This window comes from Thalassophryne amazonica, chromosome 20 (assembly GCF_902500255.1).
Source record: "Thalassophryne amazonica chromosome 20, fThaAma1.1, whole genome shotgun sequence".
NCBI classification, from domain to species: Eukaryota; Metazoa; Chordata; class Actinopteri; order Batrachoidiformes; family Batrachoididae; genus Thalassophryne; species Thalassophryne amazonica.
The window spans coordinates 22,068,970-22,074,969 of record NC_047122.1 but is presented as its reverse complement, the minus strand read 5'-3'; positions in this window follow the sequence as shown (position 1 = coordinate 22,074,969).

Below are 6,000 nucleotides of genomic sequence, written 5' to 3'. Positions count from 1 at the left end.
TGTTTCCTTTTCTTCTTCTTCTAATGAAATTCTGGCAGGCTATACGCTGGCATGCGCAATGCTGCCCTCCTCTGTTATGATTCCGTTATTGCACTATATTCTCGAGTAAGTGCCAGTCAGGCAGAGAAAACGAATAATAGCACTTCTGATTTCTTCAGAGTTCGCACGATACGAAAAAAGAGTCTTAAAGGAAAATGTGGTCAGTCCAAGATCAGCCAGTTCCACAAAAAGGCGCAACCTACATTAAAGTGATGCAAATTATGGGTTGAGCTAATAGGATTAATACATGGAATAGTTTTGACAGTGTTGAATGTTTGGTCTCCAAAGTAAAGGTCAAACGAGGTCTACGTCTATTGGATTCTACGACATGTGACATATGTTACCCCGTAACATGATATGTAAGGATGATACATGGTCCAAACTATTCCCTTTTAAAACCGTGTTAACTCAACTAGTAATTTGCATCACTTTTTTACCAAAATTGGAGCAACTTTAACTTTTGACCCCTGTCCAAAATGAAACTGACCTTTGTCACCATTCTTGCTGTTTTTATCCCATAACTCCATAGAATTCAGTCACAGATAGTCCAAACTATACCTTTTTGGAATCTTTATGATCAGGCAAATAATGTGGAATATTTTTCAACATGATTGGAGCATCTTTTAATTTTGACCTCTGTGTAATTCTTCAGTTGACCCCTACCTGACCACTGATTGAAAATTCAAGTGGCGAATCGGTTTTTTCAAAAGAGTTTTGTCTGAGGAGTATTTCTGCCGAATTTGATGCCTTTATCACCATTTGCAGGATTCTCCTCTAAATATTCTCTTATCTGCTGTACTAACTATGGGCCATGCCGATCAGAACGCTTCCCCTGTGACCCCCTATATGCACACTACCTAAATTTGGTATTAAAATGCACAAATGGATTTATTAAATTTTCTAAGTGTGTTTCCCGCATCAGGAAGTGGAGCATTTAAAAAAAGAAATAGTAAAATCAATGAATAAATTCATTATCAAAAAATATTATCGAAGCGAATTTCAACCCTTAGAGATAGGGTGAGGAGCTCGGTCACTCGGGAGGAGCTCGGAGTCGAGCCGCTGCTCCTCCACGTTGAGTCAGTTGAGGTGGCTCGGGCATCTTTTCCGGATGCCCCCTGGACGCCTCGCTGGAGAGGTGTTCCGGGCACGTCCCACTGGGAGGAGGCCCCGGGGAAGACCCAGGACACGCTGGAGGGACTACATCTCTCAGCTGGCTTGGGAACGCCTTGGGGTTCCCCCGGAGGAGCTGGGGGAGGTGTGTGTGGATCGGGAGGTCTGGGCGGCTTTGCTTGAGCTGCTGCCCCCGCGACCCAACTCCGGATAAAGCGGAAGAAAATGGATGGATGGAATTTCAACCAAATAAATTCTCCGTTTCATCAATCTTTGTTGCCAACTAACACTGCCACAGTTGATTGTTCCGATTGGTGGTTAAAATGTTGACATTGAAGGATCCAATGCCAGAAGCCCGGATACTGATGTCTTCATCATTGGCATAGCACTTTCACCCCACCTTGGAAATTCTACTTCCACACTTGAAGAGAAAATAAACGCACAATCCATCTGCAGGCCAATCGGCAACACCTGGGTGAATAGACAGCAGATACTCTTATTGGCTCGCATTGTCTTACAGGCTGTGATTTGGTTAGTGCGTACATTTGCAAAGGGAAGACGAGAGCATCCAAATTAGCCAAACAACATGCCCATTTCTTGTCTGCATTGCAAATGCTTGGCAACAACTTCAACCCAAGTAATGAAGTCCCAGCTGCACTGGAGGAATTCACCATTTGTATGGCCACAAGACAGACAAGCAAGTGAATGATTTGCAGTATGCAGTTTTCATTGTCTACCAGGAATGAGTTCTTGATGCCACCAAACCAAGATGTGTTGCTAAAGCATATCGCTCGTGCCAACTACCAAACTGCCATACATAAGCTTAGCTATTAGAGTCAACCAGAAATGCCATCACCAGTCGGAAATGGTTGGAAACTGATCGACAACATGCTGGGGATAGACTGGATGGACACGCAGCCAGCCCAACAAAGTATCCTCGAGCTCTCACGATGTTCATGCAAGAAACCAAAGTGCAACCACGAAAAGGCAGATGAGCAACATTGTTTCTTTGGATCTGGTGTGCACAGAACTGTGCACTTGCAAGAACTGTGAAAACACCATCCAACCAGATGAGGATGAGTCTGACAGTGCTGATGATGACGACAACTTTGAAGCTGAAGAATCTTTTGAGGTAAGTTAATGTAGAACAACTAATTAACTGATGAATTCTTTCTCAACTGCCAATGGTACATAGACACTAAACTTTTACACTAGTCTTGCTCTTAAATGAGAAAGCTTTAAATCAGTATTATGCATTGAACGGCATAATAATAATCTTAACTGTAATTCAGTTATAGAATTATGTGGATCAAAAGTTTTCTGTACATGTTCCAGTTAAGACCTTAGAAAGTATCAATTGTGACTTCTGACAATTTACCAGCAATTATATCAGCAAGTTTGACAGTTGAAAAGAAATATGTGGACTGAAGTTTAAGTCTTCCAGGGGAGAAACCAACAACAGCAACCTTAATATTTTGGGTGCAACCTACATACAATTACCTACTGTGCTTACTGATGACATCGGACATTGACTCTTGCAAGCTGCAATGTGGCGTTGTGCTAAATCGGACTTGGACATCTTATTGTTAGTTATAGTATTTGACACAATTCTAATTTCATGTGTAAGCATACAGGTTCCAAAATTTTCAATGTGTACCATGTGTCTCCATCAGGTGGTATCACGATGGTTGAGCTTTGGCGCGGTGAGCCACGTGAATAGCTTGGACACATTGCTGTAGCAACCTACACTATTATATAATCACTTCCACAGTGAAATGGGGTGCCAGTTCAGAATATGACATGTGGCACCTGGCATGTCTTGTGAGCGACGTGCTCAATGTATGAAAAAGAATGATTTTCGGAAGCAAAGCTTTTTTTATTGCCAGAGAAGGAATACTTGTTGAAGGGTGTTCAAAAGGTATTTGGTCACACGTGTTAAACATCAAACTTGACTTGCCCTTGGCATAGCTGTAAGATGAAGTTTGTGAAAGTGTTTGAAAATTCATTTAGATCAAAATGTTTTTATTTGGTGGGTTATTGCATGATAGACATTTGTAGTTGTTCTGAGAATCTTGATGTTTGGAATTTAAGAGTTTCTATTATATACCAATTGGCATGATTTGGCCCAGTCACTTTTTTAAATATTGCCCGCTCAAAACAAAATCGGTATATAAAATAAATATTGACTGCTCTTTTATTCGACCAAAACTATTTCCCCTCAATGATCTTGAGCCTATAATACAACCCCTGGCAAAATTATGGAATCACCGGCCTCAGAGGATGTTCATTCCGTTGTTTAATTTTGTAGAAAAAAAAAGCAGATCACAGACATGACACAAAACTAAAGTCATTTCAAATGGCAACTTTCTGGCTTTAAGAAACACTATAAGAAATCAAGAAAAAAAGATTGTGGCAGTCAGTAACGGTTACTTTTTTAGACCAAGCAGAGGAAAAAAATATGGAATCACTCAATTCTGAGGAATAAATTATGGAATCACCCTGTAAATTTTCATCCCCAAAACTAACACCTGCATCAAATCAGATCTGCTCGTTGACATTGACCCTATGTGTCTTTTTGCAAGGAATGTTTTCACAGTTTTTGCTCTATGGCAAGATGCATTATCATCTTGAAAAATGATTTCATCATCCCCAAACATCCTTTCAATTGATGGGATAAGAAAAGTGTCCAAAATATCAACATAAACTTGTGCATTTATTGATGATGTAATGACAGCCATCTCCCCAGTGCCTTTACCTGACATGCAGCCCCATATCATCAATGACTGTGGAAATTTACATGTTCTCTTCAGGCAGTCATCTTTATAAATCCCATTGGAACGGCACCAAACAAAAGTTCCAGCATCATCACCTTGCCCAATGCAGATTCGAGATTCATCACTGAATATGACTTTCATCCAGTCATCCACAGTCCACGATTGCTTTTCCTTAACCCATTGTAACCTTGTTTTTTCTGTTTAGGTGTTAATGATGGCTTTCGTTTAGCTTTTCTGTATGTAAATCCCATTTCCTTTAGGCGGTTTCTTACAGTTCGGTCACAGACGTTGACTCCAGTTTCCTCCCATTCGTTCCTCATTTGTTTTGTTGTGCATTTTCGATTTTTGAGACATATTGCTTTACGTTTTCTGTCTTGATGCTTTGATGTCCTTCCCATGTTGTTTGTATTTGGTCCAGAGTTTAGACACAGCTGACTGTGAACAACCAACATCTTTTGCAACATTGCGTGATGATTTACCCTCTTTTAAGAGTTTGATAATCCTCTCCTTTGTTTCAATTGACATCTCTCGTGTTGGAGCCATGATTCATGTCAGTCCACTTGGTGCAACAGCTCTCCAAGGTGTGATCACTCCTTTTTAGATGCAGACTAACGAGCAGATCTGATTTGATGCAGGTGTTAGTTTTGGGGATGAAAATTTACAGGGTGATTTCATAATTTATTCCTCAGAATTGAGTGATTCCATATTTTTTTCCTCTGCTTGGTCTAAAAAGGTAACCGTTCCTGACTGCCACAATCGTTTTTTCTTGATTTCTTATAGTGTTTCTTAAAGCCAGAAAGTTGCCATTTGAAATTACTTTAGTTTTGTGTCATGTCTGTGATCTGCTTTTTTTCTACAAAATTAAACAACTGAATGAACATCCTCCGAGGCCGGTGATTCCATAATTATTGCCAGGGGTTGTATTATTTCCTGAGATCACAGACCGAACTACTTGTTTTTTAGTTTTTCAATTAGGCGGGAATCCCCAGGAAATGCTCCACCAACTGTTGTGGGAAATGTTGGTTGTGTGATCATACATACATTACCCACATTTTAAGACCAAATTCAGGTAATGTGCAGGAGGGGGTCATGAGAATGACTTTCTAGCCACTTATTCATGCCACGGCCCACAGTGTATATGTAGGCCTCTACTGCACGTCTTGATTTCTGAGAAATCTGATCCCGACTCTGTCCAAGCATTGTTGGTGATACCAGTGTTCCTTTTTGTACATGCTTGCTTGAGAGCCTCCGTGTAGGAGAGCTTCTCCTCCACCCGGACTCTCTGTATCTTAGCTGCTCATTTGTGTGTCTCACGCCCAAAGTTAAAGTTGCTTCAGTTTTGATAAAAAGTTCTGAAAATTATGGTTTGAGCTAATAGGGTCATAAAAAGGAATAGTTTGCACCATGTCACGTTTAGTTATCACGTTATGGGATAACGTGTGAAATGTCACAGAATCCAATGGACGTCCACCTTGTTTGACCTTTACTTTGGAGACCAAACATTCAACACGGTCAAAACTATTCCATTTATTAATCCTATTTGCTCAACCAACAATTTACATAACTTTTTAACCAAAATTGGAGCAACTTTAACCTTAGACCCCGGTACAAACTGAAATTGACCTTTGTCACCATTTTTGCTGTTTTTACCCCATAACACTCAGTCATACTGTATGGAATCTTTATGATCAAACATATAATGTGGTATGAAAAGGACTTCAATATAATTAGGGCATTTTTACATTTTGACCAGTGTAATCCAGGGATGGCCAACATACATTTTTTTTGTGCAGGCCGGGGGCAAGATTGTTCAGTCCCCTTAAGTGGTACTGATTAGGTCAAAATTAGCTTCCAGCTCATGGACTAAAAGACTGTTTATTATTAACATGGACAAATACATTCCTGTATGATTAGGTTTGAGGTTAAAAAGGCCAAACTGTCAGTCTGATGGCTTGATGGCTGCTTTAGCCTGGCAGATATGTGAAATATAGCAACCACTTGTGGGTTTATACAACCCCTGGCAAAAATTATGGAATCACCGGCCTTGGAGGATGTTCATTCAGTTGTTTAATTTTGT